Here is a 12,919-nt window from a genome sequence, read left to right on the forward strand (position 1 = left end):
GTTCGATATCATCGGTTGGATACCATTGTGCGATATCGTTAGTCTCTATATCTATTCCTCTCAAAACTCGGTTTCAGAATAGATGGCACCTGCGCTGTCTCGCCGCTAAGGCCATGGCGCCTTTTTCTAGCCTCAAGGAGTTATACTCCTTCAGGGCTATAGATCCCTCAGGGGGAGGAGGTCCTCCCTGTCTACATATGTGGATCACCCAAATCACGGAGACGGAAGGCTTATGGCCAACCCGAGGACCGGAGGCACTGTAACGAGAGCGAGGATGAGAGAGGGAGAGAGAGGGAAAGGGAAGAAAAGCGTCCCGCGCTATGGCTCAGAAGCGGGGCGGGGACCGCTGAAAATTCGTAGCGGGGAGAGGGAAGACGCGCGGCGCGGCGCTCGTGGTGCGCTACCAAGAAAATGTAATGCAGTATCAACCGGTAAATTGGCAAGTCGCTCGTCTCTTCGGCTTCCGTTAGAACTTAAGATAATTCTCTGTTTAGTTCGCCGATTTGTATTGCGATATTATAAATTTGTTTATATCTTATTCGTTCAAATAAGTAATTGAAGTACAATTTTTGACACTCGGAAAATAATTCTGTTCAACCCCACCCACAGCTATAACAATTAGCGCCCCCGGGTGGGCAAGACGAATAGCCGAGCAGGAATAACAGAGTGTAGGTGCCTTTTATCGTCGTGTTGTGCTAATTGACGCGTGTTTCGAACTGGCCCCGAGAAAACGACGCGCGCTGGCACCCGCCAACAAAGAGCCGGACGCAAGCAGACTTCGACCGAACGACGTAGACGCCACACCTGCAGCCAACCTGGAAGCTGCTCCCGCGCCAAGGAGCAGGCGCTCCAGGCCCAGAGCGAGAGGCGACAACGAGCAAGTGGTGACGGTACGACAGCAGAGGCAGCGGCAACGTCGAGCGTCCGAACACCAGCGGCCACAGCCTGTGTACCCCGTAGAGATCAACGCCATCATTGCCATGCCGCCCGAAGTTCCAGCTCCTGCCAGCCAGCAAGTACGAGACAACATTCGAGCCGCCGACGAAGGCGGGCTTGCGAACGAAGGTAGAGGTACTGTAGCTAATATGCCACCAAGTGCGGGCACGAATCCGACAGAAAGTGCGCTAACACTGATTTCGAATGCGTTGGTCGAGACTATGCGTGTGATACGTGACGGCGTGGCTGAAAATTCGGTTGTATCCTCTCTTGATCACATCAGAAAGCTACCCGAGTTCAGCGAGAACCCACTCGAGTGAGATCATTTCAAGCAGACCTACGCGGAGACGGCCGGATATTTCACCGTTCGCTACAATATCGGGCGATTGAAGAAGGCTTTGATAAGCGAGGCGGAGGCGTACATTGGTACTCTTCTGCATATGACGCTGGATCCGGACCTTGTCATTGATACCTTGGACAAACGTTTCGGCAATCGGCACTTGATCGCAAACAAGCTTGTCAATGATCTGAAAAAGCTACCGAGCCTCAAGGCAGGCAAAATCAATCTTGTCGGGTTCGCGAACACCTTGTCATGTACGTTGCTGCCTTGAAATCGATGAGATTGTCAGAGTACCTTAACAGCATCGACTTGCTAGCGAGCGTAGCTAGCAAGATACCAAACGACTTGAAAACGGCTTTCTACCGGTACCCCGACGACACCCCGGGGATGCGATGATGACTACGCTGGAAAAGCTCGCAAGCTTCATAAGCAAGGAGTCAGTTTTGGCGTTACAAGGCGGAATTTTTGATATCGAGGATGCATCGTTCGCGGACAGCGACCGGTGCGTTAATGTGCCGAAGAAGCACACAAAGAACTCAAGAACAGCCGTGGTTTGTGCGTCGTGAAACCAGGACACGAACGGCGAAAAAAGCGAGAGCTCGAAACCGGGCGATAAATGCAGGCTCTGCAATCGGGACAATCATTGTTTGTCGAACTGCCGCAATTTCAAAAGCGAAAAAGTAAGCCGGAAGTGGTTCCTAGTCCAAAGATTCGGGGTTTGTTTCAAATGCCTGAAGCGTGGACGCACGCAGCACCAATGTGAGGGTCGAACGAAATGCGATCACTGTGGCAAAAATCACCATTCGCTCTTACATTTTTTCAAAAAGTTGGGTGACCGCGATGGGGCGAAAGGTAAGGAGAGAGCGCACAGACGCACACTGTGCAGGACGGCCCGAGGCGCGACGACAACCGGCGCGCGCGTGATCGTTCGCCCAGCACAAAGCGTTAACTAGAGACGAGAAAGGGACTGCTGAAGATCGTGCATAGGGCCGGGCGGGGAACAAGACACTTACGCATTACTCGACGGAGGCTCAACGATCACCGTGATCGATAAAAAGCTCGCGTACAGGCTGGGGTTGCGCGGGGTGCAGTTGGACATGTCGATCCGGGGCTTATGGAGCGGCGCGGCGCCGTGAATGCGAGGTGCGAAAGGTTGAGTTTCCGCGTAAGCGGCACACTCGGAGAGCGAACGGTAGAGCACACGATGGTAGCCCCTAAACTTGATTTGCCGCAACAATCGTTATCGCAGGATATCGCGCGAGTCGTGAAATTATAAATCGGAATAGACGTGGTACCGTACGCGAACGCGCGGGCACTAATTTTGTTGGAATAGTCACTACGAGTGTGTGTGTGTCATGCTATGCGTGTGAATGAGAAAGACCGCTCGCGGCGCTGACTGCGGCAAGCGCGCTCCCCGGCTTACCGAGTCGGTCAGTCGAGGCGTTCGCACGCCTTCTTGTGCTATGTAGGAATAAAGGTTTTTGTTCTAAACACCACATTTTTCTTATTTCACTTGCTCTGCTTCCCATAATTCCGTCAGGTTATGGGCCCAGCACGCTTCCGCTGCGCGTGTGAAGTGAAAGTAAAAGTGTGTGCGAGGGTAGGAAGGCGCGAAGGACTTTTCGGACAAAGGCGAGAGCTGCCAACACGTGCGAGGCGCGAGCAAGGAAAAGTTGCGAGGTAGTTTGCGAGTGAAAAGGAAGTGAAGGAGAAAAGGACTGCAGTGCGTTTTGCATGTCCTTTCGTTATCTAGCTGCAACAAAGAATTGCTATGGCCAGGTCATGGACCCGTCGGACAAAGGAGTTTAATCGACGAACGAGGAAAAACAGTCAAAGGAGGTTGAAGGTAGGTGCCTGAAAATTTCATAAAAGTTCGCGTCGCGAAAAAGCAATTTTCTGAAGGGAGTGTCGTTGAAGCTCGGGCGAACGAAAAATATAGTTTCGTCAAAAATCCCGTTGAAAGACGCTCGATTTCGGGATTAGCGGCGAATGACGCAATCGAGAAACACAGGGCACGCGACAGGCGCCAACCTGTTGATTCTCAGAATTACAGGCACGCGGCGGCCGCGTGTCCAAGATGGCGGAAAAACGAGCGCGTCGCGGGGGAAACGGCAGCATGGCGCGCGACCAGTCTTTTCGAGAGAAGGTCGGGGAGAGCGAAGAAGACGGGCGCGCGCTCATGCTCGCACCGCGCCGCTATCATCATGCGGGTTCACGGAGAGGTGGAAAGGTGGAGCGTTCCGTAGAGTGTACGCGAAGGAGCGGAAGCTCGGAAAGTTCCTCAGCCGACGCGCGATCTCAGAACGTAATCTCGCATAAAAATGTTAGAGTGTCTGCGCACGCAGTAAATTAAAACGGATTCGGCAATGCGTTGCCTCAAATTTAAAAATAAAAGAATGGGGTAATTTTTCAGGATAAATGTTAATTAAAGAAGAAAAATACTAATTATCTTGAATAATTAAAAGTAATAAGGCATGATATCTCTGAAAATAAAAGGCTAATTATAGAACATTACGTTATCTAGGAAAAACATTTGAAGGCATCAAGGAGAAGCTATGGGCGCGGTACAAGTGTGCAAGCTTTGCATCCAACGGAGGGCATCTACATGATGCAAACGTTGACATCTCCAGGTTTTTGCTTGGCATTTACCAACAAGGAGATTGTGAAAATAGGTAAGATGCACATCTATGAATATGATAAAGGTGGAAAACAAAAATATCAGTTTTTCAAAAGGGAACAGTGCACTGGCATCCAAAACCTCACGGTTATGGATGTTTATCGGAAGGGTGTTTTCGCTCTCAGCAAACATAAAGGCACAGTTGCGAGGGTCAATATCATTTCGCTTCTGGTCATCCATGGAGGGAAATGATATTGGACTAGGGTATTACAGAAGGCTTAGAAGTCATTGGATAAGCCCGACGTAATGCTCGTTACGAATGTCAACTTGTCAACAAGACATTTAGTAGCACAAAAACCTCCAACCAAAATTCAAGATATCGTATTAATTATTTGATTTTTTTTCTCAGACCAGGACGTAGTGGATCTGACGGAAGTTGGATGGCTCTTCAAGCAGATCTTGGGCAACAAGCAGCTGCTTTTGAGGCCCAAGACCCGACCAGCTGTTCAGCCACCTCCACCTAACGAAGGAGGCGATAATGATGATAATTTCTTCCAATAAAGAAACTAAGGACGAGCTCAAGGCGGTTCAACAAAGGCTCGACACAACGAACCAGCTGTTGACAAAGATGCTGACCTTCATGGAGAAGTCGCAGGCACCGAGTCTTCACGCCGACGCTGATGAAATCACAAAGGTCGTCTCGGCTGAAGCTGAAAAGGGCCCCGGCCCCAAAGTAAAATCTGTCGAGGTCGTGCCTCGAAGGGTCACATTCGCGCATAGGGGGGACCAATTGAATTCAGGCGAACTTAACGACATCACCCCATTTTGGACCTCGACGAGACCGAGTCTCCCATAGACGCTGGCGGCAAACATCAAGTCGAGGAAACTGTGATGCAAGCCGAAAGGTCCGAGGAGTCAGGGGAAGACTGGGACGATCCCAGCGGTTTTCGACAAAAGTCAGCCGCGGGAGTGGAAAATCGAGAAGACGGAGAAATCTCGAGCGACTTAGATCAGGAACAGTACGACGAAAAGCGCGCTCCGAAACAATTCGCTTCCTCTACTCCAAACAATCAGGTAAAACGATTTCACGGTGATAAGGGTATCAAAGGTGCGAATAATAATCTAGATAAAATTGATATAAAATTTTTAACGCAAAGTATAACTGAAGGTGTCAAAAAGAATTTGAGCGACTTTGCAAGTAAATGTAATATTAATTCAAATGAAAATTCTAGCAAAATAAATATTGAGTTCTCTGATAGTCAATCAAATTTAAACGTACAAAGGAGGTATAATTTAACAAAAGGAATGAACTTTGAAACCTTTAAAGGGACTTATTTGCTGAATTGAAGGTTAGAAATTTAGACTATGTATTTGAGGAAAATGAAAAATACACTAGGAAAGGATGAAAATACAGTCAGGGACATTATATTTAATAGTATTAATTTGAAAGACTATGAAAACGACTTTATACATTTGATCAACTCTCCACCCCAAGAAATATTAGACGCGATAAAAGATGTTAAATTGGGCGAGATTGGTTTAGACGAGCATACAGCGTTTAAAAATTTAATAAATATTAGATTCAACCCTAAAAAGGAAAATACTGTTCAGTACATTGCTCGATTTGAAAAGACCGTAAGAACATACGAAAATCACTGTGAAACCGGAAAATATCCGGATGATGACAAGCGAAAGCTTTTTTATCAATCAGTGATGAAAGTTCTCCCTGCTGTTACGATAGCTGATAGCGTTAGTCAAACATCCAAAAACACTCACTGTGATTACAATCAACTAAAGAAACTTGTTTTACAGATAGGACCCCGTACTACTACTAAAGAGCAGACTAGTGCGATGAACACTATGTCAAAAGGTTTTGGTAGTAAGGAAAGCATTGAGGAACATTGCTATTACTGCGGCGATGATGAGCACGACCGCACCTCCTGTCCTTACGGAGAGAATGTTTGCTTTAGGTGCAAACGCCGCGGTCACAGAAGGTCGGACTGCAAGGAAGAACCCGGCTACAGGCCACCAAAGGTCCCACTCAAAAGGCGTCGAAATTTTGAGCCAAGGACTTCGATAAAGCCCAAGGTCGACAGGAGACCCTTCGGTTTCCGAAACGAGGATGTCAAGGGAAATCCTCAGTCAAAACAAGGTAAAAGGTTCACTAATAATTCTAAAAAGGTTTAGAAGGGTAAAGGTAGAGTAAGGGCTCACTTAGCTGATGAAAATGAAACGGAGAGCTCTCGGTCAAGCTCAGAGTCCGAGAGCGAACATGAAACAATAAATAAATTTATAGCTGATTCAGGCGCGACAGAACACATTTCTAACACATGACTGATGTTCAAAAATTTAAACTACAAGCAAAAGGGTCAAGTTCTAAGGCGAATTTAAATTTTCAAGGTAAAGGAGATATAGATTTGCAATTAATTGATGGAAGAAAAGTGGAATTGAAAAATGTTATTTATTCGAAAAATTTAGCTAAAAATCTGCTTTCTCTTCGGAAATTTGTCGATCAAGGGCTCACAATATTTTTAGACAATAAAAGGATAAATATATACGATCCAATTACCCACAAAACGATAATTTCAGGCTTTTACAATAAACCATTTTAGGAAATAGAATTAGTAATAAATCAATCAGGTACTAGTAGTAATACAAACAAAAATAAAGGAATATTCATTAATTTGGCGACAAGAAGAGGAGAATTACCTCCCAAAAATAAAAAGATAAAATCAAAGGAAACAATAACAACTGAAAACAAACTATTGAAAACAATAAACAATAGAAAAATTGAAAGGGCGGATAATATACTTGCTGGGAAAATTAATGGTGGTATTCAATTGAAATCTATAAAAAAGGAAAAATTAAATACAATCTTATTACGGCATGCTAGGCTCGGGTACATGTCACCTCAATATCTGTTTAAATTCAAGAAACTCTATCCCGAAATAGAAAATTTTGATAAGTCCGTTTTTGACGAGAGTATAAGGGAATGTGACATTTGCTTTCGAGCAAAAATGAATAAATTACCATTTCTCAAAATTAGACGTAGGGAGGCGGCTCCATTGCTGAAAATACACGCGGACGTTATGGGATTTATATGGAATGCGTCAAAGGTACGGAATTTACAAGTCAAAAAACAATAGACGTCTTGAACGAGTTCGGGACTCAACTTAAGACAGTTTGCCCATCGACACCAGAACACAATGGCGTAGTCGAGAGATTTAACCAAACAATTCAGAAAAAGCTAAGAGCTTTCATGTTAGACTCAGGTTTGCCTTCCACTATGTGGGACGTCGGGTTAGGAACGGTCACTCATGTGTACAATATGAGTCCACACAAAACGTTAAATATGCAATCTCCCATAAAATTATTAGCACCCAATTACAAGTTCGAAGTAAATCAGCTGAAAAGGTTTGGATGTATCGCGTACACTAAAGTTAAAAACGAAACTAAATTCAGTGAAGTATCAATTAGAACATTTCTAGTAGGATATCATCCGACAGGTTATTTGTTATATCATCCAGAATCTAAAAGAATAATTGAAGCAAGGCACGTTAAATTTATAGAGAGATATGTTTACGGCGATGTTTACAATGAAAAAAACGAAGAATTGCAAATAAGTCACGATGATCCCGAAAAGTCTAATGATAAAATTCAAAATAAATCAATAAGCTTAGAAAAGGAGGGAGAAAGCAATCGAACTGAAAACTCAGATTCGGAGGGAGAGATTAAGCTCTCGAATAAAAGGAAAAGAGGTAGGCCGCGTAAAAAGGTAGCTGAGCCAATATTGTTGTACTCGTCTCTTAAAGGAATAAGAAATGGTCGCGTTAGTTCAGAATATCACGCGTTGTTGACTGATATTACTGGCGATCCTAAAAATTACAAAGAAATTTTGAGCAGACACGATAAGACAGAATGGCTTGAAGCCGTTAAAAATGAATTAGATGCTATGACAATTAACCAAGTATTTCGAGTAATACACTGAGAGAAATGACCTTATAAAATTTATTATAATTGTAATAAAATTTACTATGTAACATTATAAGCTTGGGACATACTTGCATTGTAGGAATAACTATTATGTTACATAGTAAAATTTTCAAATATAAATTTTACTATAATCAGAAAATACTTTTTGCTGAAGATTTTTATAAATTTTACTTTCCAATATCGCAAATTTTCATCAAGATTGTAATAATTTTTATAGATTTCCGAACCATAAATGGAAAAAATTTATCTTGCTTGCCGTAAGATAGTCAGTGGTGCTTTTATCACGTTCTTTTCAATAGTTCCATTCCCAGCTTCCTCACCGATAAACTTAATTTTTAATTGTCCTATCTAATTCCTAACCTGAAATTCGCAATTCGCTACACAATTCGCATCGCACGCATTTTTATATATATACGACAGGAAGCCCTGCCCTTATATATCAACTGGACAGAGTTTCGGTCTCTCGCGAGTTAGAAGACGCCACCTAGTTGTGTTACGTACTTGGGTACCACATAAAATCAGGTGACGAAAATCAATCGATTTTCTCATGGAATAAATTGATAAATAAAATAGTATTTTATGCAATGAATAGAATAAAGATATCAATTTTTTATACATTATTTATTTCACATCCAATTTTTACAAATGTAATGAAAACTGTCGCCTAATAATACCATATTTGTTAAGTAACAATCATGAATTTTTCTTCTAAATTTCCCCAATCGAAGCTGTCTAGCTATAAACTTTATAAGCATTCAAATGATTATCATAATAACAATCATTTAGATTTTTGGTTATAAAAATATGATTGGAATTTTAATAAATGATTTCATGAACCATTTGAAAGTTTGGTCCTGAAGGAGTAACCGTCACGATTATACTTTTTTTTTAATAATTTTGTCATAAAAAGAAACCGACTTTACAATTATGACATTAGAACTATTTATCAAATAGCTATATTTATGAAATTCATCCAGTGTGTTTGTTGATTTAACTTTATGATTTGTGGACTTAATCACTGGATCGGCAGTTTCTTTTGCCATGAATCTATAATTCAAATATAGCTGATGCTTAATAACAATTGTTTTGTTTATATTTACGCGACTCGTAGTATTTTTGGTAACATTTTTGCCTTCTTGGTTTTTAGATTCGTAACGCATGCAACATATTTTCCATAAGGGACCAAATAATTTCATAAAACGAGGATAATGAATCAGGAAATGATGCTTTGGATTGAATGAATCTGGAAAAAGCGATACCAAAAGTGACAAATATTCGAAAATAATTGATTCTAAATACTTATAGGCAGATAAGTGTACTTTGCTACTCAAAAGTATTACAACTAATTCTCTTAGTAATAAGTACAGTTGCCACTGTTCATTATCAACAGGTACTAACGGGCCTATAATCAAATTAATGTTTAAAACTAAATAGAACATTTCGCTTGATGATAAAATAATATATCCACTCTTAATCGCTTTCTCGGTTAACTCTGTAGGTTTATTGACATTGTGTCCAGAACCATAGTCAAGACCGCGTATTTTTGAATTAAAATCATCTAAAGTTAGTGATTTCAAGACAAATGAAATAATTCAATAAAAGAGCTATATCATAGCGACAAATGCCCTCTAACACATCGTGCATGATATCGGCAGCGATATTTTCATTACAATGAAAATGACGTATTCTGTGCAGTACACATTTTTCCAATATTCCTGTTACTTCTGGATCGTTTAAATTTAGCAAGCTTTGATAATTCTCGACTGTTCGAAGATTACATTGCTTTTCTAGAAAAACGGTATGTTTTTTATCACTTTCAATCAAGCAATGGTGACAAAAAATCTTAGCATGAAAACTTTCAGTTAATCCAAGTAATGTGTGCAGACCAAGATTATCTCCAATAAAAAGGACCAATTCAAAAAACACTTTTTTCTTACCATTAACTAAATCAAGTTCAATGCCCCATTCATTTAAAAAATTTATCTCATCAATGGCTTTAGATAAAATGACAGGATTTTTGAAAATCTTCCGATCTAGCGAGTTAAATAATAAAAATAAGAAAATATTTTGCACTTTTGATTGATATTTCAGAGGTAACGACGGTATACTTATATAGACCGCACCCGATTTTGATATTCCTCTATGTGTACCTAATGGATTGTTATTCTCGTAATCGTCATAATACATTATAAGTGAAAATACAATTTTATCTTTGAATGTTTGTAATCGCTCATTCCAAAAATCTCCCTGCACAAAATTTGTTGATATTTTTTTGTTTGAATATATTTATATGATTTCATCTACATACTCATTGTTTCATTGAAAATATCAGGAAGCTCAAAGAAGTGCTTTAATATAAATCTTAATGGTATGAATTGTATATTTACGGGCACATGAACAAGCGTTTGTACATTTTTTATTTTACGATATTCAAGTCTCTCTCCAACTCCAACACTAACTGGTGGAATAAAGGATTGCAATTTTTTATAATGAGTGAATCTTTTTTTTCAGAATCTACGCTATTTAGACAGCTCGAAAAATGATCGAGTAATCGATTGATATTAAAAAGCTTATTGCCATTTTCACTAACGAGTTCATTTGTAATTTCATGTCTTAAAATCTTTGAAATATCAGATAAAAGATTTTTAGTCTTTTCAATCACGTCATTGACATGTTTTCTCGGTATATTTTTTAATCTAGAAATACTTGCACTATACTTTACAACTATTTTTTTTAGTGGCTCTAAATAATACAGCGATTCGTCATCTTCAATTACATCCATTTCATGGGATGAATTGTACTCAACAGTCTCATCCGAATCACTGCTTATATCACTAAATTTGTCGATAAATTCAGTATCGCTAAATTCAGTGGAATGTGGAATATCGATAAATTCATGAACAGTAGAATGTAATGGCGCGGTCTTAGCATGGTCTAATTGCAATAAATCTTTATGCTTCGTATTCACGTGTTTCCTAAATGAATCGAAATTAGAGTATACTCTACTACAATTTTCAAAAATACAACGTAGATTACTTAGATTGTTGTGGTATTGCAATACGTGTTCAAACAAAAATTTGTAATTGTCAAAAGACAAATCACAATGAGAACATCTTATATCAGCCATAATAATAATAATAAAAAAAATCAGAATTGAATAAGCTAACAATTATTTATCCTATTTGACCACAATATCAATACTCTATGTTAGTTTTCGTGATAATTCTAATTGGCGAATTTGCCCTAAAAGAGCATTACCATCAATTGTTACTTCGTCATCGACGAGAGAAATGTTGAATAAATTGTATGCAAAAAAACCTAAATTGTTTTTAAATATTTAGGATAACTACAATCTAGTTCAAAAAATACTTTTATCGCTAACTCAACTGCTTTCATAACATTGTCGACGTCGTAGATTTGATTGTTAACAACAACGTGAAAGCTGTTGATTCGATTTATCGATCCGACTGCAAGTATGGCAGGCTGAAATGTTTCACCAGCTGCTACGTAGCGTTGTTTCAAATCAGCAATTCTAGCTTCTACTTCATTTGCAGCCTGTAATTAATAAATAAATCATTAAAATCCATATTCCTGATAAATAAAACGTTTTTGAAAACGCAGAATTTTACTTCAACTCTAAGGATAAATGACTCTCTACGCTCATGCATAGACAATTTTTGTGGTGCTTCTGCGAGAGCTCCGCCGTTCTCCGCTCGTTTCCTCTTCCCGCTTCTTTTAGGTTTAATCAAGTAGCAAAGCAAATAGAAAAGAATAAAGTCTTCTTTAGCTGAAAAATTGGATTCGATAAATAAATAAATTTGTAGTATAAAAAAAAACGATAGTATTTTTTGTAAAAAAAATCTACTAAAAGGCAGTGATTTAAAATTTTAAACCTGTAACAAAACTCGATCCTTTGTTACCAATTCTTTTGCGGGGTAAGTGAGGCACTTTCGCTCATGACAATTGAGAGAAAAGAACGAGGGGAGGTTGATAAATAAATTATACACAGACAAGAATCAAATCTCACTTACAACCTATTATTATTAATAATTATTCACACTGAACAAACGCGCGCATAACATAATCTAAATTACCGACTAACAAACTGCAAATAGAACAATAAACTACTTAAGATAATCACAAATGAACATTTCGCATTTCACTAATACTTACTTAATCGCGTACTTAACCTATTACAAACTTACTTAAAAACTACGCGGACTAATACCGAGTAAATTGCCCGGCACGTGGGCGCCTGAACAATTCACCGGTCGCAACTTACGTCACTACAAATTAATCTTAGCGCGAACCTTCAGATAGCCGGCACGTGAGTGCCAAGCTATCTCTTTCACGCGCACCGGCCGTCGCAACAACAGAGAGAGAGAGTGTAGAGAGAAAGAAGAAAAGGAAGGCTTGACCTTTGTTCTCCTGTTCCTCGCAACGTCGGGAATCCTGAGCGATGTGCTGCCGCAGGAAGTACCGGGTGTCGTCGCTGGTCAAATCGTCGCTAACCGCTGTCGCTGACCAGGTCTCCGTCGGCGACGTTGACTCTCTTGGCAGGTGGGCTGGCTGCTGTTGCTGGCAAAGCCGTTGCCGGTTGGGTTGATCGTGCTTCCTTCCGGCTATCCCAAACTGCTCTCTCTGCTGGGCTCGGACTTCCGCACTGTAGTAGGACTAGGTTTCTACTCCCTCACTCTAGTAAGGCTCGGCTGCGACTCTCCTCACGCACTAATTCTTGCGCGCATCTTGCAGTCGCTCAACGGCGCACAGTGGGAGATTTGGAAATTTTTTTGGACAAAATTGAATATCTTTTGATTGGAAAAAGATATCGACATCAATCCAAGGGCATTTTGAAGCTTAATTGGTGCTGAATAAAGGAAAACTATCATTATCAATATCATTATATATATCTTTGACCTTTAAAAATAAGGTCAAAGTTGGCATTTTATGAAAAAATTTCATTCTTTCCAATTTTTAGCCTTCAAACGGATGATAATTTAATATAAATATATCGCATTTTTTTAGGATTTTGA

The sequence above is a fragment of the Phymastichus coffea genome, unplaced genomic scaffold (assembly GCF_024137745.1).
Source record: "Phymastichus coffea isolate CEN01 unplaced genomic scaffold, Cenicafe_Pcof_1.1 PCOF00001, whole genome shotgun sequence".
Lineage (NCBI taxonomy): Eukaryota > Metazoa > Arthropoda > Insecta > Hymenoptera > Eulophidae > Phymastichus > Phymastichus coffea.